At 43.1% G+C, this 23,034-nt stretch overlaps 1 pseudogene; it reads right to left on the bottom strand.

Annotated features, from left to right (window-relative positions):
• Positions 1-211: 211 nt before the first annotated feature.
• LOC127483399 (uncharacterized) lies at positions 212-21,670 on the bottom strand (annotated as a pseudogene).
• Positions 21,671-23,034: the final 1,364 nt, after the last annotated feature.

The following is a 23,034-nucleotide window of genomic DNA, read 5'->3' as shown; positions in this document are numbered from 1 at the left end:
AACACTGTCTCATTAAATGATGGTGCGCAGAGGAACTCTCCGACCGCGTCCCGGGCCCGCAGACATGCGGCTGCTTGTCTGGAGATGAAGCCGAGTTGAGGAAAGCCATGGGCATTACAGCGACCATGGCCGGATCTGACAATGACCAAACACTTTGGTATTCATACAACCTATTCCTTGTTTTCTCAAATATGCATTTCCAGTTTTTTGTTTAGGAATAGGTCAAGTTTGTACCTGAAAAGATGGCCAGAGGGACTGCTGAGTGTGGGGCGACTGGCAGCGGTGCTCCGTGTGGGTGCCGCTTCCAGGGGAGGGCCAGGAAGTCTGCGCGGGAGCAGCCGCGGTGACACCCACTCCCCACACCGAAAAGGCTTGGCACCCGGGCGCTTCCCTTCCAGTAGAGGCGGGCCAGCTCAGAGCTGGAGCGCGCGAACCTCCAGGCACAGCTCTCCCGGTGCTCTTGTGCGGCTTCTCACCAGTAGGAGTCCTCAGGTGAGCTTTCGAATGAGAAGGCTTTAAGTAAACTTTTGTGCTGCCAGGATAATCCCAGCAGTGGCTGTGGTGTTTCTCCAAATCGGGATTATTCCATCTTTTGTATCTGATAGGTTGGCTGTTGAGCGAATTGACTGGCAGGATGGCAGGTAAACCTGGATTGTGAATTGCCAGTTTGGAAGGAATTGGAGCAGCATAGGATGGCGGTGGGGTTACATTCTGGAGCGACTCTGCGTGTCTATCGGGACTTCCAGACCATGAGCTTGGTGGTGATGGGGGAAAGTAAGCGGCGTGTTGTGGCAGAGACTGACAGGCATTGTGTGTGTGCAAGGGGTCGTGGCCTGGAGTTGTTTCATTGTAGTCTGTGGACTAGCAGAGCAGTGCGTGTTAAGGCCTGCCACAGTGGCTGACACAGAAGCATTAAGAGCATTCAGTCCTGCTGTCTGGTTTGTAGAACTGGGTCTGTTGGGAGCTGAATATACTGGTGAACTCAAGGAGGACCTAGGTCAGGGCGCAAGAGGGGTGGCTGTTTCACGCTGGTGCCTGAAAATGGCAGCTGGTCTACCACTGAGACACTGTCTCGTCTATACTTTCTATGCTCTGGAATTACTCAAAGTGGAGGAAGCTGAGGTGTCAGATGCTTTTCCATTTCACATCTTGTCTGGACCAGCTATCCGGGGGCCTCCGCGGCCTTGCTGGGGGGCTGCATAGCTGGCTGCGGAGGCGCGGACTGCGCCTGTGGGTGGTGGTGCGGCGGGTTCAGCTCCTCAATGTAGAACTCCGCTTAGCTGGCTGGGCTCCCGGCGCCCAACAGGCTCTCGAGCTATGCCAACTCGGGTTGTTCCTGCAGCCGGAGGCCATCCTCTCCTGGCCTATAGGGTTTCTGATGAGAAGTCAGCTGTGAGTCTCTTGGAGGTCCTCTGAAAGTAATCTGGTGTTTTCTCTCTTGCACATTTTAGAATCTTTTCTTTGTTTTACTGTTGGAAGTTTGACTACAATGTGTTGTGGTGAAGATCTTTTCTGGTCATGTATATTAGGAGTTCTATGTGCCTCATGTACTTGGACATCCTTTTCTTTCTCCAAATTGGGTAAGTTTTCTTTTCTTTTCTTTTTGTTTAAATATTTATTTATTTTTACTTGAGAGGCATAGTTACAGACAGAAAGAGGGAGAGACAGAGAGAGGTCTTCCATCTGATAAGAAGCCAGGAATTGGCTGGCGCCACGGCTCACTAGGCTAATCCTCCGCCTTGTGGCGCTGGCACACCGGGTTCTAGTCCCAGTCGGGGCGCCGGATTCTGTCCTGGTTGCCCTTCTTCCAGGCCAGCTCTCTGCTGTGGCCAGGGAGTGCAGTGGAGGATGGCCCAAGTGCTTGGGCCCTGCACCCCATGGGAGACCAGGAAGTACCTGGCTCCTGGCTTCGGATCAGCATGATGCACCGGCCACAGCGCGCTGGCTGCAGCGGCCATTGGAGGGTGAACCAACGGCAAAGGAAGACCTTTCTCTCTGTCTCTCTCTCTCACTGTCCACTCTGCCTCTCAAAAAAAAAAAAAAATAAAAATAAAAAACAAAAACCCAGGAACTTCTTCCAGGCCTCTCAGCAGGTGTAGGGGCCCAAGCACTTGGGCCATCTTCCGCTGCTTTCCCAGACCATATCAGAGAGCTAGACTGGAATTGGAGCAGCCAGGAATCCAATTGGCACCCATATGGAATGCCGGTGCTCAGGGCAGATGCTTCACCTACTGTGCCACAGTGCTGGCACTGGGGAAGGTTTCTGTAATTCTTTTACTGAATAGGCTTTCTAATCCGTTCTATCTACAACTTCAGGAACTCCTAAGACCCGTATATTGGATCATTTGATAGTATCCCATAAATTTCCAACACTGTGTTCAGTTTTTTTTTTAACCTAGAAGAACTATTTTTTTCTTGTTAATTTTTCTCTTATTGGTGTTTGCTAAAGCAGATTCTGTTTATCGTTGTTTGTATGAATGATCTCTGTAAATGGTGCTTGCAGAAAGATTTTTATTCTGATAGTTCTATGTTGATTTTAATGAATATCAGAAAATTATATCAATCATACATTTAACCTGTGATTTCATGAATATTATTGTACAAGTCTTAATGAAACAATGTATTGGTTTAAAGACAATTAAAAATATATAAGGTATTACACAGTAATACTTCTAATTAGTCTAATAAAAGATGGCCACAATTAGGGCTACTGAGAGGTTGTACATGAATGAAGATTTCTTTGGCTTACAACAGTCTACTACAGATTAGCAAACTGGAAGAACCCTTAGGGATTCAATGCCAAAACTCTCTGTTAAAAAATGAAGGGCTTTGGGGCATAGCGGGTAAAGCTGCTGCCTGCAGTGCTGGCATCCTATATGGGTGCTGGTTTGAATCCCAGCTGCTCCACTTCCAGCTCTCTGTTATGGCCTGGGAGAGCAGTGGAGGATGGCCCAGGTCCTTGGCCCCTGCACCCATGTGGGAAGACCCTAACGAAGCTCCTGGCTCCTGGTTTCAGATCAGTGCAGTTCCAGCCGTTGTGGCCATCTGGGGAGTGAACCAGCAGAGGGAGGACCTCTCTCTCTCTTTCTATGCCTCTCTTTCTCTGTGTAACTCTTTCAAATAAATAAAAAATGAAGGGCTTTGAATATACAACTGTTGAACTTGATTGTTTGATAATGGGACAGTGGTAAAATTATTTGAATAGAGATGATGCTGTGAAAGAGTTACATTTCAGTAAATTATTTATTTAGTAATAAAGTCATTGCAAATGGCTGAGATGGTTTTATTTGTCACTTAAAAGGCTTTAATGGGCCTAATGATTAAGAGCTATGTCTTTTAATGCAACCACAGTTCCAATAAGATCTTAGCAGGGGAAAGGCTCAGTTCCTCTTTACCATCGTAGATGTGCTTGGAAGAACATTGGGTGTGGCGTCAGGTGGCTTCAATACTGTAAGATTTTGGGTCCATGTTGTGCTTTTTCTCAGTTATGTGGCCTCTGATAATTCATTTTAACCCTCTGAGCTTTTTGTTTCTTTTATAAGCATAGTATTTTCTTCTTTGAAAAAGTTTTGTTTATTCATTTTAAATAATTACAGAGAGAGGGAGAGACAGAGAGTAAGCATAGTATTTTCTATGTAGATCTAATAAGATAAAAATAATTTTTGTAACTATAGCAGCATTCCTCTCAAGACACGTTCTGCTGTCTGTCTACACCGTTTTGGTTATTGACATTGTTTTATAATGTGTCCTACTCCTTTACACCCTTCTACCCAGCCTATTTTTTCACACTGGTGAGCAAGGCTATAGGGATACCTGTGTAGACACATGATGTTATCAATGAAAGAAAGAATAAATTGTAGGAATTTGAAACTTTGGCTTACAAGCCTCTTGTTTCAAGGTAATCAACAGATTATTCTCAGTTGGTACCTGTTATGTATTTGGAAATAAGTAAATCCTGATTGAGGGAGGGGTGATATTGGGGAAGTTCTTCCTTCAGTTGGCAGAAATAAGAATAAATGGGAATGTATAGCAATAATTCTCCTAGCATGTTTCTCATAGGGAAGCAATGGGATCTTTTTGGGAGTAGTCATGCCTTTGGGAAAGGAGACTTGCCTCAATTAGAGAACATAAAACAGTAATGAAACTAAGCATTTGGTCAATTCAGGAAATCAACTTCAGCTTGGGAATGCCCAAAGGGAGCTTGTTTTGTGGGATAGGGAGAGGTTTTCCAAGACTGACCTTTAGTAAAAGGAAACTTCTGATTTTCAGTCTAAGAGTTCCAAAGGGCTAATTCAAAGTGGAGAAATAAAAATTATTTCTCTGGGGATTCCTGCTAAGTCATTTGCATATTATAAGGCAATTGCATGTTGGCTAATGGGGTTTGAATGTTTGGATCTGTGCACTCTTTTTTTCATTTCTTCCGCTGAGTAAAACTACTTCTTAAATTACTTCTTATGGAATGTGATGAAATAAATGTAAGCCAGGTTGAACTTCCTGGATTAAATCTTCATTGTATTTCAAATGAGGAAATACTATAGTTAGCAACTAATTAAAAAATCTTTTTTCAACACATGAAAAATGGCACAGAAAGGATTTATCATGGTCTAAACTCAGTGAAGTTCTCCTTTTTGGTTATACTTTGATCTTTGGGAAGGTCATACAAAGCATCTGGTAGGAATAATCTCAACATAAGCAATAATGCTGGTATAGCCAACTGGCTTTATTCATCTAAGGTTATCTTCATTTAGGACTGACCCTTCAAATTACTTTTCCAAGTTCGAGAATTAACTTAACAGGGACAAAGACTTAAAATTTGAGTTGACATGTTCATAAATGCATAGCTTATCAGGACTTTACACTGGAGCATGTCTGGTCCAGTCTTCGGTGTTTTCCTCATCTGGTCCCTTACCAACTCTTGTTTTTTTTTTTCTTTTCTTTTCTTTTCTTTTCTTTTCTTTTTTTTTTTGGTCCCTGGGCAGATGCAAATCTCTCTGTGTCACTTCCTGGCCTGTCGGTGATTCCCCATCAATCTCAGTTTGCTCAAATCATAGCTTTTTAATGTGGCCAGCCCTACTCCAGATTGCCTCCTAAGTTTATTTCCTCTTTCTTTTCACTTGAACTTGGAACTTGTCTCCCCAGGATGATCAAATACCTTACATGGAATTTGATGTAAACCTACCTCTGGATGTGGAAGCACCTTTCTCTTTCTCTTCTCTCTGCCTTTTATTAAATCTTATTCATCTTTAAAGAGAAAGCTCATATTTTCTGCAAGAATCCTCCATAGTTTTGACAACTCTGTGACGCTCTATAGGCTACAAAAAGGAGAAATCCACAGAGCCAGGATGACTATGAGAGAGGATGTTAAAAAAGACTCTTTCTGTGTTCATTTTGGCTGATGCTCCAGGGCAGAGAATGGTAGTGTAGATGGCAGAACAGCTACAAGGAAACGGATTTTATTGCCTACCACTCATTACTCACTTAGAGGTTTCAAAAGATCTTGAAGATTATTCAAGGAAAGATTGGAAAGTAAGAATTCCTTTGGCAAGGGCTTCATCATGGTCCAACTGTCCCCCATTCTGTCCCCGGGAATGCGTGGGTAGTGAGTCCTTGTGCCTTAAACCAAGTGAAGGGGGCTCAGAGGGATGGGTAAATGTTTCCAAGAGTTTGGGAACCATAGAATCTGGTGTTTAACATATTATTGTTTGAAAATATGTTATTGCATTAGTAGGAAGTTTGAGCTATGGCAAGACCAACAGATTAGAAGATGATTATCTTATAAATGTAGTTTTAATTGTTTCCAGTAGGGACATGCCATGTAATGATATACCACATGAAGAAGCGCTGGGGTTGGATAGCAGGGGAGTGGTGTAACTATGGGCAAGGGGCTTTATTATGGTTTCTTTTTTTAAGATTTATTTATTTATTTATTTGAAAGTTATAGAGAGATACAGGCAAAGAGAGAGAGAGAGAGAGAGAGAGAGACAGAATATCTTCCATCCATTGGTTCACTACACAAATGGCCACAATGGGTGGAGCTGGGTGGGTCTGAAGCCAGAAGCCAGAAGCTAGGAGCTTCCTCTGGGTCTCCCACATGGGTGCAGGGGCCCAAACACTTGGGCCATCCTTCACTGCTTTCTCAGGCTATAGCAGAGAGCTGGATCAGAAGTGGAGCAGCCAGTCCCAAACTGGTGCCCACATGGGATGCCAGCACTGCAGACTGTGGCTTTACCTGCTACACCACAGCACCAGCCCTTATTATGGTTTCTGTAAGAAGAAACAGAGATGGGGTAAGCAAGTTTAAAATGGGCCAGCTAGAATAATTTCAGTAGGCTCAGAGAGAGAGAGAGGGAGAGAGAGAGAGAGGGAGAGAGAGAGAGAAAGAGAGTGAGAGAAAGAGAGAGGAAGAGAGAGGGAGAGAGAGGGAGAGAGGGAGAGAGAGGGAGAGAGAGAGAGAGAGAGAGAGGTAGAGAGAGAGAGAGAGAATGTTGAGCAAGGTTTTTTCTATTGGTTCATTTCCCCAAATGCCTGCAAAGCTGTGATGGGGCTGGGCTGGAGCCAGGACATGCATGATAACTCAATCAAGGACTCCCACATGGGTGGCAGGGACCCAACTACTTGAGTCACAGTCTGTTGAGGATGTGTGTTAATCGGAAGATGGAGTCAGGAGCTGGAGCAAGGAACCAAACCTAGGCATTCCAATATGGGATGTGGGCATCTTAATGTCACCTTACTCATGATGGTAAATGCCTGCCCCATGGCAAAGTTTTTTAAAGCCCTCTGGACACAGAGAATTATGTCAGGGACTGGGGGTATTAAAATTAAGTTGACTGAATACCTGTCCTTAAAGCTTTAACAATGAAGTGGGTTGGAAGGAACAGGTTAGCCCCTGCAGCAGGCCGCCTCTTCCAGGTCTTTCTGCTGCTGGGTTCTCCCCTCTACAAGCCCCCTTTCCCTGCCATGAGAGTTATGAACCCAGAATATTGACTTTCTGTGGAAAGTCCTTGGGTACTGTCTGCTTATCGGGGTTCTGTGTCCTAGTGCACAGTGGCTAGAAGCAGAGCAAGAGACTTAGATCTAGGTGGGAAACACTTTCATTTCAATTCATTTAAGACGTGAATTTCTAATCACTGCATGGAGATAATACAGTATGTACATTGGACTTGTGGAAGTTAAATGAGGTATTTGTTAAGGGTTTATCAGAGCATCTTCATATTGAAGTGCTTCTTCAAGGGGAACTACTATTTGAAACAGCTTACTTTTCCATCTCTCTGTTCTCCTCCCTCATGTATCTGAAACATCCTGGGTGGATTTCAAATGTTTGTAGTCCGAAGATAGTCTCTATGGATAGATGCTTCTATGAGGAAAGAAATTTAAGAACAACCTTTTAAAAAGTAAACTAGGGAGTAGTGCATGACATCATTCTTACTAAAAGAATTAAGGCATCCAGCTGGAAAGGTTGGTGACTTTGTAGTAACATTTCTTATGTGAGAATGCACCAGTGAGATTAGGGTGTGTCAAAGACATTATATTTTGCAGAAGGGAGTGATTTAATTTTTCCTTTGTGCATGTTGTCCATGTAGCTAATTATAGCTGGGATTTATAACAGCTGACCAGTGTAGTGAATTGGAAAAACATGTGAAAAAATTAAATAAAGAATATGATTATTTGGCATTCTTACATCAGTCTACCTGTCCCTGCCCATTTGATATATGAGAATTGGTTTTGCCAAAGGTCCTTGATGATGCTGTTCTGTTTTCCAGTGTAATCATTGAAAATATTACCTCTCCAACAAATTGGATGTTTAGGATAAGAATTGTCTCTTCTGTGTACTAAAGACAGTTTTCAGAGTGGGCACTTGGCATGTGGTAAAGACACTCCTTGGGACACTTCCTCTCCATATTAGAGTACCTGGGTTTGAGTCCTGGCTCCTCTTCCATTCTGGCTTCCTACTAATGCACACTTGGAAGGCATTAGATGATGGCTCAAATAGTTGTGTCCCTGCTGCCCACATGGGAGAACTGGATTGAATTCTAGGCTCCTGGCTTAAGCCTGGCCCTTCCCTGGCTGTTATGGGCACTTGCGTAGTGAACCAGCAGATAGAAAATCTATCTGTCTGTCCATCGCTCTCTGTCTCTCTTCCTTTCAAATAAAATAAATAAATAAAAATTTAAAAAGTTTGTTTTTGGAGGAGGGTGTTTGGTGTACCTGTGGAATATATCTGTCCCCTTTTGGAGTATGTGGGTTTGAGTCCTGGCTCAGCTCCTGATTCCAGCTTCTTGATAATGTGTACCCTGGGAGGCAGTAGATGATGGTTCAAATAGTTAGGTCCCTGTGACCCATGTGGGAGACCTGGACTGAGTTCCTGACTCCCAGCTTCTGCCCTCTAGCCCAACCCTGGTTTTGAGCATTTGGGAAGTAAACTAGAAGATAAGCTCTTTCTGTTGTCTGTCTGTATGTCTGTTTCTATCTGCTTGCAAACCAATAAAATAAAATAATTTTTTTGGTATGCCATGGCCATTAAATTATTTAATAATTACTCATGTATTTCATCTTGTGGTCTTCAACCAAGTTTAAAATAAGCTTATGGCAATTTTGTGTTGTTCTTCATATATTCTTTGAATGTAACTATTTGAAAACTCTCAATTTGTATATTTATTAAACAGTTCTGCCATGTAACAGGAGTTCTGTGCATTCTTCTTTATTGTTATGGCCCATATGAAATCATATGTATAAATGGGACCTGTTCTCAAACATTTCTCAGCATTTGGACTCACACAGATTCTGAGTTGCAGAATTAATGTAGAATTTTAAATACTGAAGTGGAAATATTCGCCCATGAGGATTCTACTGGGTTTGTTTATAGAAAATAAATATTAATTTTGTTCAACTGCATGCGTTTGCATCATTTTCCTAAATTACCACCAGCTTGCATAACAAAAGGGAAATAAAAGCAAATGCTCCTCCATTAGTTACTTTTCTATTTCACTTAGGGATACATTTAATATATTCTTGTGTGTGCATGTATATGTTTCTCTGTATGTGTTTTACATGTGTATATATATATATACACACGTATCTATATAAATTTATTTGTGGTATCAGTTTACTCTGGAAATTAAAATGGGAGAAATTTCAAACATTCTTTTTGACTGATTTTCAATTGCATTGTCCAAGTGCATGATCAACTTGATGAGACAATTTATGAAATACCCATAAGACATAACGTAAGGCCAAGACTTGACTGATTCAACTGGTAAATTAGAGCAAGCCACTTTCATATCCAGATCATTTATTACTTATGTAGTCGGTAAAAAGGAAAAAATAGCCAAAGGTACTCAGCTCCATTGTAGCTAAGCAGATTTATATTCTGCAGTTAGCTTGAGAGAGGCTCGCCAAAAAGCTTCATGCCTCATTAGAACTTGGGAGGCAATGAAAAACTGTCTCATGTAGCTCCCTAGAGTAGACAGGGAGGTAAGTGGGCAATGGCCTTATAGCGCCACCTCATGAGGCTCCCATGCTGTCCTGTTTTGGAAGGATCATGAGACATTCAGCAAGGACTTAAATGAACTGTGACTCAAGCTTTGGCCTACGTATCCTATGTGGATATGTGCAAGGCCACCATGGAGCTGTTCCCCATTACTATCTTTGGAAGAAGTTGTCCCCTCTGATGGTCTAGTGAGATAGATTGTAGCAGAAACTCTTTCACTCCATTTGGATGCCTCTGGATTGTCTTGCTTGCCCAAATCTCTCATAGCTGCTTGGCACCTATAGTGAAGTTTTTTTATGAGCAGATCTCAGTTACTAGCTAGAAGAGCTCAGGTCTTACTACACTTGATCCCAAGATGATGCCCGAGTTAAGAATGTAGAGCACTTTGTGAGGGCTTTGCTCAAGATTTTTCTGGTTAGGGATTTAGTTGGAGAGCACAGCTAGTGATTAAGAGCTTAGACTTTACAGATGGACGGTTTTGCCATTTACTGGCAGAGTAAACTTGAGCAGTAGTTCTCCATTCCATCATCTATAGAATGGCAGCATGAGGAACTTGTATGATGCGTTACAGGTAATGTGCTTAGAATGGTGTCTGATACATGGTCATATCCAGCAAAAGCAATCCTATATATTATTGAGAACATGTTGTGGTGCTGAGCTCTCGGCAGAGCACTTAGGTAGGACAAAGAAGCAAAACTCAAGCATTGTTAATATACCATGTGTTTCAATTAACTGAATCTGGACAAGGAAATCTGGGTGAGTTTGACAATGGCCTTTGCATAAGAGGGATCAGTGGCCATGAGACTCATCCTTTGACTGTGGACTATGTTTAATTACAGCTCTGATTTCTACTAGGGACTTGTGGCTAAAGGTAGAGAGCAGCTCACTTAGGTAAGACCACCACTAGGGAGTGCTGTCCACAAAAATCTCTTTGTATAATGGTCTGGGCTGCGGCCTATTCACATACCTTACTTTCCCTTTCATAGTCCAGTCCAAGGAGTGCCTGTACAACCAGTTTGATCATTTTGCCTGAAACAATTGGTCATTTCATGCCCTATGGGATTCTTGCAGAGGACATTAAACACAGGTGTGTGGGGATAGAGGGTGAAGGAAAGCACAGCCATTTTCCAATTAGCAGCCCCTTGGTTCCCTGAAACCCAATCACGTGGAGTGAACCAGACATCCCTGTCTGGAGCTCTGTATTCAACTCAAGATCCAACTCTCAGTGGAAAATTAAAAACAAAGTCATTATTATATATTAGATTTATTAAAAATGCAACTATTACCAAGAGCCTGTGGGCATGTGTGGAAAATGCTGTAATTAAATTAAATTAAATTAAATCCAGCAGTTAGAAGTAACATTTTCCACTAAGGAGGAGGAGGAGGAAGAAAAAAATAAGCCCATCAGAGAATTCCGAGCCAGAAAAGTACAAGAAGTGGCCAGGAATCTTCTAGGAGAAGGAAGATGCTTTAACTGTTATTATTATTGATGCCCTGAGATAATGGAAAAATAATATATAAATTTGGAACAAGATTGGAACTTTCCAGGCTTTGGGAAATATGGCTTATTGGGAAGAAGGTGAATGCCATTAAAACCAGAAATGGAATAGCTACTAGTATAGAGAGAAATTTTATTTGTAGTGTTTATCTAGAATAATCATTCAAATAGTGACTATCAGATCAGTGGGAAAGCAGTGCTCTTTCAACATTGCCAGGATCAGGGAAGGGTGAAATTTCCTGCTGGCAGATTCAGCTGTCATGTTTTATGTTTAGAAGAATAAGGGGTGTGTTAAGATATAGGTGATGGGTGAGGCTAGAGTTTTAGTCCTGTCTTTAAGAAAGGCTGTGTTTCTTGTTTTCATCCACATATGGTGTGTACATGGTTGAGAAAAGAAGGCAGAGGGTTAGCAGGATGAACTGTATGTGTATCTACATTCTCTCTCTCTCTCTCTTTTTGTGGGTGAAATATCTTGCAAAAAACAGGTCAGATGGTCCCCAGCAAGGGCTTTAAGTGTGTTCCCTTGTCCCTCAGGAGTCAGAAGGTTCTTTTAGTTAGCTGGATTGATGGACCAGACTCTGTTGCTTGATTTGTTGGCTTCTTCTGCAAGATCAACATTGGCTACAACTGCTGCTTTTTCATAAATTGGGACAATGCTGGGGTATTTTTAACAAATGAAGTGGTCCAGGTACTTGAGGGTGAGGTCAGAGCACAGTCAGTACTTCGGGGGTGGCAGCTCCCTGAAATGCATGACCAGAGGATTCCTCTGGCAGCAGCAACTGAAGCAATTGCTCTTAAGGTTGGTGGTCATGGACTGTCTGGCTACCAGAAATGTTCCATTGGTTTTATATCAGACAGTTTTGTTTCCACCCATATCTGGAAAATTCATCCATCTGAATTCCACTAAGGATGTGTCTTTGTTCCCAACTGGCTTACTCTGATTTGGTTGAACTTATTAGTCAATTGGAACACAGGTTTGATTGATTTATACTTTGCTAAATACTGTGCATCGTATCAGTGAAAATGATTGAACTATTCACTTGAAGAGGACTCTAGGCTGTTTCCAGGATACCCAGGGATTTTGAAGCCCTGAGATCCAGAAAGAGACTTTGCCTTTCAACCTGGCATTCTTGGGGCATTCTGCACAAAGATTGGCTTTGCTTTGCTTAGGAGAGAAGCCTCTGAGGACTTTTATTTTATTTTAGTTTTTAACAGTAGACTCAGTGATTACAGTTCTGAACTTCGAGGCGGAGGAGTTGATGAGTTCTGGAATCCAAATTAGCCAACCTGTCATCAGCAAGGCTCATTGGCTCTGCAGTGGAACTAAGCTTATCTCTGGTTCTGAACAAAGACTTCCTGAGTTATATAAAAGCAGCTTGATAGTCTCCTGTTAGCCCCATCCCCCATGAAAAGAATAGAGTCTGAGTGCTAAACATTGAACCTTGAGTAGATGTTTTTATTCCTGTGCAGGTTTTCACTGGCATTACTGGGAGGGTGAAGTAGTCTAGCTGATCACCTTGATCCAAGCCTGGTTGCATAGTAAGATTTTAACTTTTCTTGAAACCTTGTACAGTGGCAGAAGTCAAGTATTGGACTGTGACAGGAATCAGATACTTTACAATCATTTTTAATCAGCTTGGGCCTTATCTGTAAAACTACTTGAAAAGCCAACTAGCCGTTTGATCTGCCACATAGTGCAGGGAAAGAGCTGGTTTTACCTCCATTAAAAAGCGTATCATTTATCAGCTGAGAGTTTGGAAAATTCCAAGCTATTCTCAGAAGTTTCTTTCTTTTTTTTTCTTTTTTTCTTTTTTGATAGGCAAAGTTAGACAGAGAGAGAGAGACAGAGAGAAAGGTCTTCCTTTTCCGTTGGTTCACCCCCCCAAAATGGCTGTTACGGCCGGCGCGCTGCGCCGATCCAAAGCCAGGAGCCAGGTGCTTGCTTCTGGTCTCCCATGCGGGTGCAGGGCCCAAGCATTTGGGCCATCCTGCACTGCCTTCCCGGGCCACAGCAGAGAGCTGGACTGGAAGAGGAGCTACCAGGACAGAATCTGGCACCCCAACTGGGACTAGAACCTGGGGTGCCAGCGCTGCAGGTGGAGGATTAGCCAGGTGAACCATGGTGCCGGCCTCAGAAGTTTCTTTGTAAAATGCCTCCCCATTTCTTTCCTCAAAAAAGCAGGGAAAATAAGAAAATCAGCAAAAATAAATTACATTCCTTTAATTTTTTATATTTTATATCGATAAAAATGGTGGGAAGGAAGTAGAAATGTAACTTAATGACTCAGTACATGTTTGTTCCATTTGAGGCTGATGCCTTTATAAAGTTGGGTTAGTCACTAAAGTGACAAGAAGAGAACTGTTAGAGAATTGCTTGCTTTTTATAAGAATGTGTACAATTGGCCGGCACCGCGGCTCAATAGGCTAATCCTCCGCCTGCGGAGCCGGCACCCCGGGTTCTAGTCCCGGTCGGGGTGCCAGATTCTGTCCCAGTTGCCCCTCTTCCAGGCCAGCTCTCTGCTATGGCCTGGGAGTGCAGTGGAGGATGGCCCAAGTCCTTGGGCCCTGCATCTGCATGGGAGACCAGGAGGAAGCACCTGGCTCCTGGCTTCAGATCAGTGCGGTGTGCCGGCCAGAGTGCGCCAGCCGCAGCGGGCAGTGGAGGGTGAACCAACGGTAAAGGAAGACCTTTCTCTCTGTCTCTGTCTCTCACTGTCCACTCTGCCTGTCCAAAAAAAATTTTTTTTGTACAGTTTTTGAAAAATACCAGTAAGGTTTTTGGATTATGACATCTCCATTTCTGTCTCCCTCTCCTCTCCTCTCCTCTCCTCTCCTCTCCTCTCCTCTCCTCTCCTCTCCTCTCCTCTCCTCCCCTCCCTCCCTCCCTCCCTCCCTTCCTCTCCTCTCCTCTGCTCTCCTCTCCTCTCTTCTCCTCCCCTCCCCTCCTCTCCCCCTCCCCCTCCCTCTCCCTCTCCCCTCTATCTGTCTATCTCTCTCTCTGTGTATGTGATGGGATATTGAGTTGGATGGAATCTGAGAGAGGGCGGCACTGTGTGTCTGACCACTGCAGAGGGATGGAAAGAGGGAGCTGGGAGTGTAGTTTGAGAAGCTCAATGTAGCAGTGGAGGGAAGAAAGATAGAGTGAGGGAGAAGCCCGTGTCTTGTTCCATGCAGACACTAACTCCATGACAAGCTCTGAATGCAACATGGGAAAATACACTATTGTCAATTCATTGGCTTTGTTGGCATTCCTGGCTATCCAATTTCTGTAAAGGCTTTGGAGTGATATGGTAACAGAATGTTCACGTTACCGATCAGTCTTCAACCTAAATGTGGTTGCAAATGAAGTGGTTTCCGTAAGGCAGAAGGTAGAGCTGATCATAGTCTAGAACATGAATGTAGTCTAGAGGGTGTATATTTTGTACTAGGTTATTCATTAAGAGATACTGACATGACTTGAATATATCCTCGATTCATTTTCAGCTCTGTAAAGGACAAGGAATGGATGTTTAAGAGCATGAATAGATTAGAATTGAATCCCAACTGTATCGTATATTAATGGATTGACTCTGGGCATGTTGCTTGAACTGTTTCAGTTTTAGTTTCCTTATCAACAAGCTGAAGATAACAATAGTACCTACCATATGTATAGTTGTAAGGATTAAAGGAGATGAAGGATCAACAGGTATAATCTTAATTTTCTAACCATAATGTACAGTAGCAAATATATTTTTATGTTATTATTTGGTGTACCTAGATGCATATACAGAAGAAATACGTATAATCTTAACAAAAAATAATGTATTTTATTATATGTAATATACCCTGATGTTTTCTGTTCTATTCTTTTTTACGTTAAGAAAAGTTCTGGTCACAACCCACTAAATTAGTTTTACAATCCAACAATGGGTCATGACCCATAGTTTGAAAAACATGGATCCAGCACTTAGCACAGCGTCTGGTACGCAGTCATTGATCTGTAAGGAATAAGCACTGCTCTGGGAGGGAATGATGTCATGGAATACGTTCACTGAGGCATAATTCTTTAGCCAGAGGAAGTTGTAATAAAATGCTAAAAGTTTCTTAATGAGAGTAGCAAGAAGTTTGCCAATATGATAAAAGCACTTTCTCTTCCTTCTGATTAAGGCACAAAATAATAAAAAAAAAGGGTAAAGAAATTGGAGAATTTATTTATTTTGTTTTACTTTATTTTTTTTAAGGGAAAGAGTTTATTGAGGGAAACCCAACAGACTGGAGGGAAGGAACAAAGAAGGAAAAGAGGGAGAGGAGAGCTTGAGAGATTGAGAGAGATTGAGAGAGATAGACAGAGAGAGAGAGATCAGGAGACGGGGAGAAAGAGAGAGCCACGTGTTCAGGAACAGGTTCTTTAAAACTTTGCCAGGGAGTGGCCAGGGAGGTAGAAGCAGCAAATCCCATTAGGGTGGGGGTGGAACTTGACAAGGGTGGTTAGGCCATATGGCTACCTGGCTTCCAGCAATGGTGGGGGGGCTAGAGACTAGGATGGTGTCACGGTGTAGATTGCGCCATAGATAAGACTGCGCCATTTTACTAACATTCCCACCTTTTGTTTTTTTATAAAGCAGAAGTTGTATGTGATTACATTAGTCCCAACAGTCCAGGAGAAATGGGAGATTTTTTTTTTTTTTAAAGATCTATTTATTTGAAAGTCAGAGTTACAGAGAGGGGAGAGGCAGAGAGAGAGGTCCTCCATCCAATGGTTCACTCCCCAATTGGCCGCAATGGCTGGAGCCGTGCTGATCCAAAGCCAGGAGCCAGGATCCCCCTCAAGGTCCCCCATGTGAGTGCAGGGGCCCAAGGACTTGGGCCATTCTCCACTGCCTTCTCAGGCCACAGCAGAGAGCTGGATTGGAAGTGGAGCAGCCAAGCCTCAAACTGGCGCCCATATGGGATGCTGGTGCCCCAGGCCAAGGAGTTAACCCGCTGCACCACAGCATCGGCCCCAAATTGGAGAATTTAAAAGAAAAACAAAACACCATTCTTTTTTCCTTAAAATAATTGAATTAAAATTTCTTAACTTAAACATGAACTTCAGAATTTTTATTATTGAAAATTTTGGACAATAAATACTTAAAGGAAAGAAAATATCAGATTTCTTTAAAAGATTTTATTTATTTATTTGAGAGGTAAAGTTATAGACGAGAGAGAGAGACAGAGAGAAAGTTCTTCCATCTGCTGGTTCATTCTCCAAATGGCCACAATGGTCACAGCTGGACTGGCCTGAAGCCAGGAGCCAGGAGCTTCTTCCTGGTCTCCTATGTGGGTGCAGAGGCCCAAGCACTTCGGCCATCTTCCTCTGCTTTCCCAGGCTATAAGCAGTGAACTGGATTGAAAGTGGAGCAGCTAGGAAATGAACTGGCACCCACATGGGATGCTGGTGCCAAAGGCAGAAGCTTAGCCTACTACATTACACCACAGAGCTGGCCCCAGAGATATTTTTTGCGTATTGTTAATGTGCATTTAATGAAAAGCAGAAAAGGTGGGGTCTGCCAAATATCTGTCCTCTAGATAATGATAGAACATCCCTTCCCCCTTTCTTTCCTTCTTCAGAAACAAGTAGAAAGTTAATTCAGGGTGAAGCTGATGATAAAAGTATATACTTGACATACTGCTTTTCAACTGCTGCCATGACAAATTGCCACAAATATAGATGTTTACAACAACACAAATGCATCTCACAGTTTCAGTGGGTCAGAAATCTGGTGGCATGGCTCAGCTGGTTTCTGTGCTCTGAGTAGTCTCACAGGCTGAAACCATCATATCGGGAGGGCTGCTTGTCAGAAGTCTCTGGGGATGGATTTGTTTCCAAGGGCTGATGGCCTGACTTGGTTCCCTGCAGTTGTAGAACTTAGGTCCCCGTTTCCTTGCTATCAGCCAGGCCACTTTTGCTCCTAGAGGCTGCAGTCATCCTTCTTCCTGTTTTCTGCATGACTCCCTCTAGTAGGTTGTTGTGTCCTTCTTGCCCTTTGAATCCATCTTACTTTCCCTCTGCCAACATCTCTGTCATTCCAGCTGGAGAAATTATTCTACTTTGTTGGGCTTGTAATTTTTTTTTTCCTCTGTAGCACAATTTAAATATTTTACTTTTTTGATAAAACAGAATGTAATACAAAAAACAGTTTCTAGTAAAACATATATATCTATTCATAATTAAGTTTTCTTCAGATATGATATCTGGAAATAAAACGGGCTTGTAATTAGGTTGGAGCCACCCAATAACTCAGGACCATGTCCCTATTGTTAGGTCCATAACTGCAAAGTCTCTTTTGCCATATGATGTAACATATTTACAGGATTCAGGGATTGGGCATGGGCATTTTTTGGGAGGCATTATTTAGCCTACCATATATGGTTTGGAAATTATTTTCTCTTTAAGGAAAAGCTTTTATTATCACCAGATTTTTCATGGCTCTGAAACACCTAGATTTACCTAATAGATCTTATACTATAAGCCGTTAGAAGTAGATGGCATCTTGATTCATGAACTGTAGTTTCTTCATTTCCCAGATGAAGAAACCAATGCGTTACTTGTTTCATCTCACGGGAGTTGGAGGCAGTGTCACTGGGGGCATTTCCTGATTTCTTGTCCTTCTTCATGGATCAGATGCTCAGAAACACTATTGGATTATGTTCTTGGGAAGGTGGTTCTTAAGAAGAAATAAATAATATTCTACAGTTGTCAAGCCAAGCCTTTTTTTTTTTAAATCCCTTTCTAGATCTGGATTTCTAGAAAGGATTTGTAAGATAGAATTCTGAGTTATTTGTTGAAGGGTATTTTATATCATCCCAGAATGACTGACATTTTAAAAAGCTTTGATTCTTAAAAAACCACAGTTATTAAAATAATTCCACATCCAATTATTTCATTTTTTTAAATTCTTATTTGTTTTAAAGGCAGAGAAACAGATACAGACAAAGAGAGATCTTCCATCCTCCAGTTCATGCCCAAAATGACTGCAACAGCTAGGGCAGTGCCAGGCTGAAGCCAGGAGCCTGGGACTTAATCTGGTTCTCCCACAGGGGTGGCAGGAACCCAAGTACCTGAGCCATTACCTGCTGCTTCTCCAGGTATACATTAGCAGGAATCTGGAAAAGGGAATGGTGCCAGGATTTGAATCCATGCATGCTGGTATAGGAAGTACATGTCTCAGGTGGTGCCTTGACCAATGCACCCCATGCCTGCCCCATCAAGTTATTGTAGATGAAAAAAGAGAGTATTTTCTTTTTCTTAATATAGTTTTAATGCTATTATTTCTGAGGTTAAAAAAGTCTAAGAGAATGAAGAAGAAAAAGCACTAAAGAGGATGAAAAGCTATCAGTTCTAGGATAGCTCCTAAATGGAATTCTGAGTACTGTGTTCTTGCTCTCCCAAGCTGCTGAGATTAACACAGAAGACCAGTAGTGGTTCTTCTTTGTCAATATCACTGGAAACTGCAAGAAGCTTGAAGTTTTTCTTTTCTGTTCTGTTCTTTCTCTATCAATTAATCATCAATTTCTCTACCTATAAATTATTCTTTCATTCCTATTTAATTCATTCTGCATTTATTGAGGGTCTGTTACGTGCCTGCTGCTATGCTAAGTGCTGGGATACATTGAAGAGTAACATAAGGCCTCTGCCTTCAAGGAATTCCAGTTTAGTCGAGGAGATAAGGTGTAACAGCATGTTGCCAGAGAATTATGACCAAAACTCCAACATTAAAGTAAGAGGCTCAAAGAATCCCACTTTTTACCAGACATCTCTCTCCAGGAGGTGGGACTTCTCTGTTATTACTCATCACTGTACTAGTGCACCATGGAGAGGTAGAAAGGGGAATGTGGCAGTTCACATGAGATAGAGAGATAAGGACTATGAGAATCACTGTCCTTGTGGAGACATAGCGTTCATGGCAAGAGAAGATTGCCCATCCTATCAAGGGTAAACCAGAGGTTGCTTTTTCGTTTTCCAAGATCAAATGAAAGAACCCCTGAGGCAGTTGTTTGTAAAGACTGGGTGTGCCAGCTGCAAGGCAGAGAGAGTGGCAACTCACTTTCCAGGCATCAGACTTGCCTGATCTATATCTGAGTACCTGAGTAAAGGAAAAGAATTAGAGAGGAACAGCACGGCTCAGCAAAGAGGCCCCGGTAGTACCATGACCTGTACAAACATTGGTTAACCTGGCAGGGTTCATAAGTTTCTAGTGGGTTCAGTGTTACCTGAAGAAGGTACCGAGCTTAAGCCCTTTGCTGATAGTTCACCAAAACAGGCTACCTATAGGATAAGAGGATCCTGTAAGCAAGGCACTGTGGGGGATGAACCACAAGTGACAAGAGACAGGAGGGGGCCGGCGCCGTGGCTCACTAGGCTAATCCTCCGCCTTGCGGCGCCAGCACACCGGGTTCTAGTCCCAGTCGGGGCACCGGATTCTGTCCTGGTTGCCCTTCTTCCAGGTCAGCTCTCTGCTGTGGCCAGGGAGTGCAGTGGAGGATGGCCCAAGTGCTTGGGCCCTGCACCCCATGGGAGACCAGGATAAGCACCTGGCTCCTGCCATGGGATCAGCGCGGTGTGCCAGCCGCAGAGGCCATTGGAGGGTGAACCAACGGCAAAGGAAGACCTTTCTCTCTGTCTCTCTTTCTCACTGTCCACTCTGCCTGTCAAAAAAAAAAAAAAAAAATACAAGAGCCAGAGCTAGAGCAGGATTTCCCACATCAGCAAACCATGTATGGAGGAGGCCCCTACACTGTTCTCCAGTCAACTTGTGAGCTTCACAGGAGTCATCCGGACATCTGCTCACGTGACCTGCCAAGGTTGGCCAGAGAGAGAGAGAGAGTTGTAATGACTCCAGGTAAGTAAGAAGGTGTTTGTTGTCAACAAATACCTGCTATCTCCATCACATGCTTCCATCTCCCCATGAAGGGGACCTAGTGAGGGGAGTGTAACAATAAAGATTGTCTTCCTTCATGCTCCAGGTCCCTCCAGCCAGAGGCTAAATCCCTCTAAGCCCTCTCCAGGGAAAACTTTGAATCAGATATAGTCCAGAGTTATTAATAGGATGGCACTGAGTCTTAATAGGTGAAAATAATTGGAAAATTATGGTACTTGCTTGAAGTGTTGAAGGATTTACTATTGAGCAGGGAAGGAAGAGTTGACAGAGTGTGAATGAAAATAGTGATTAAAAATTTTGTGTTTGTTTCCCAATGATTTGAAATTCCAATTCTTCAATCTGCTGGTTACAAAATAAATGCAAAGCAGGCCGGCGCCGCGGCTCAGTAGGCTAATCCTCCGCCTAGCGGCGCCGGCACACCGGGTTCTAGTCCCGGTCGGGGCGCCGGATTCTGTCCCGGTTGCCCCTCTTCCAGGCCAGCCCTCTGCTGTGGCCAGGGAGTGCAGTGGAGGATGGCCCAGGTGCTTGGGCCCTGCACCCCATGGGAGACCAGGAAAAGCACCTGGCTCCTGGCTCCTGCCATCGGATCAGCGCGGTGCGCCGGCCGCAGCGCGCCGGCCGCGGCGGCCATTGGAGGGTGAACCAACGGCAAAGGAAGACCTTTCTCTCTGTCTCTCTCTCTGTCCACTCTGCCTGTCAAAAAAATAAAAAAAATAAAAAAAAAATAAACAAAATAAATGCAAAGCAAAATTACTGGAGCTATAATGGTGGCAAAAATAAATCCCTCTCCTTTCTTGCACAATGTTTTGCTTCTTACTAGATTTAAACAATTTTAATTTTTAACTTGCCTTTCTACTTATATTTTTACCATTTTAACCCCAAACATTTTCCCCAACTGTCAAAACCGCCTTTCAGTGGGGTGGAACACTTAAAGTGTTCTATCAAATTCACCTTTCTGGAGAAGTCTCTTTAGGAGCCCTTCTGACCTGCTCGATTTTGAACTTATTACTCTCCAGGTCTGCCACAAAGCATCTTTTGATCTCCCAAAAACATTTTTCTGGAATTTCCTTTTGAGATGGATCTCCTGTTTTCTGGATTCCAAGTCTTATTTTTTCTTGATTTACTGTCTTGTTTTGGTTGGGTACTTTCTCCAGAAACTTCTGAAAAACATTGCACAGGATGTCTGTTTCTGAGAACTTGAATATCAGAACCGATTTTGGTTTACTCTGATAGTTTGCAAAATGGCTTCACTAATTCCCCTCTCTGTTCTCATTGGAACTCTGGGCTTTGGCCAATGGGACACCATCAAAGATGAACCATTGGACTTCCTTTCATGTGCCAGTAGACTGTAAAATAGCTAATGAATTCTTAAATTAATAAAAGTATATGGGCTGGCGCTGTGGTGCAGTGGGTTAATGCCCTGGCCTGGCATCCCATATGGGCGCTGGTTCGAGACCCAGCTGTTCCATTTCTGATCTAGCTCTCTGCTATGGCCTGGGATAGCAGTAGAAGATGACCCAAGTCCTTGGGCCCCTGCACCCACATAGGAGACCCAGAAGAAGCTCCTGGCTCCTGGCTTCGGATCAGTGCAGCTCCAGCTGTTCACTGGGGAGTGAACCAGTGGATGGAAGACCTCTTTCTCTCTCTCTCTCTCTGCCTTTCCTCTCTCCGTGTAACTCTTACTTTCAAATAAATAAATAAATAAATAAATCTTTAAAAAAGTTAATAAAAGTATAATGTTTAGTATGAAGGAAGTGATTATCTTACCCTACCTTGTGAAGCCATGTTTCGGTAATTACAGATATAATTTGTTGAGCACTTTCATTGTGCTTGGCACTGTTTTTTTTTTTTTTTTTAAGATGTATTTATTTATTTGAAAGGCAGAGCTACAGAGAAGCAGAGGCAGTGTGTGTGTGTGTGTGTGTGTGAGAGAGAGAGAGAGAGAGAGAGAGAGAGAAACAGATTTTCCATTTGCTGTTTCACTCCCCAGATGGTCACAATGGCTGGAGCTGAGCTGATCTGAAGCCAGAAGCCAGGAGCCAGAATCTTCTTCCAGGTCTCCCACGAGGGTTGGCACTGTTTTAAATATATTGCATATATTAACTCATCAATTCATAGTTTATGATGAGAAAAGGAAGATATACAAATTCTTGTCTAAGGCCACACAAATAATAACTTTTCAAAAATCATGCAAATTTTAATGAGTTAGAATTTTTTTTTTGGACAGGCAGAGTTAGACAGAGAGAGAGAGGGACAGAGAGAAAGGTCTTCCTTTTTCCGTTGGTTCACCCCCAAATGGCTGCTACGGCCAGTGCATTGCGGCTGGCACGCTGTGCCGATCTGAAGCCAGGAGCCGGGTGCTTTCTCCTGGTCTCTCATGCAGATGCAGGGCCCAAGGACCTGGGCCATTCTCCACTGCACTCCTGGGCCACAGCAGAGAGCTGGACTGGAAGAGGAGCAACCGGGCTAGAATCTGGCGCCCCAACCAGGACTAGAACCCGGGGTGCCGGCTCCGCAGGCAGAGGATTAGGCAAGTGAGCCGCGGTGCCGGCTGAGTGTTAGAATTTGAACCCCACAGTATAGCTCCAGAATCCATTCTCTCAATCGCTGTGCTGCCTTGCTGCCTTATTGCTTACATACAGACACTTGAAAGAGATCTGGACACAAGAAAATGCCTAGGTGAAAAGCTTGAAATAAAATAAGGCAGAGATCAGCTGAAAGGATTGTGGGTTTTAGGAGACTCATAAGAAATAATGATCAATGCCCTAAAATATAGGAATAACCATTTTGGGAATGAAGAATTAAATCTGTTTTTATGCTAAGTATAAAACTAGAATCAATGAGTAGCAGTTATAGTGAGGGCAATTTTAGGTAAGTATGAACAGAGTTTCAAAGATTGCTTTGATCACCTTGGAAAGAATGAGTTTACCAGCAATGGAAGCATTTAAGAAGGAACAGATAGGTTAGTGGGAGATTTAAAGACAATTCAGGGGTTGGATTAGATGACCATTAAAGTATAATACCTGGGCCGGTGCTGTGGCTCAATAGGCTAATCCTCCGCCTGCGGCGCCGGCACACCAGGCTCTAGTCCCAGTTGGGGTGCTGGTTCTGTCTCGGTTGCTCCTCTTCCAGTCCAGCTCTCTGCTGTG

This window comes from Oryctolagus cuniculus, chromosome 13, assembly GCF_051225735.1.
Source record: "Oryctolagus cuniculus isolate XC-2025 breed Fujian yellow rabbit chromosome 13, ASM5122573v1, whole genome shotgun sequence".
In the NCBI taxonomy this organism is placed as follows: Eukaryota; Metazoa; Chordata; class Mammalia; order Lagomorpha; family Leporidae; genus Oryctolagus; species Oryctolagus cuniculus.
This window is presented reverse-complemented; position numbering and strand designations above follow the sequence as displayed.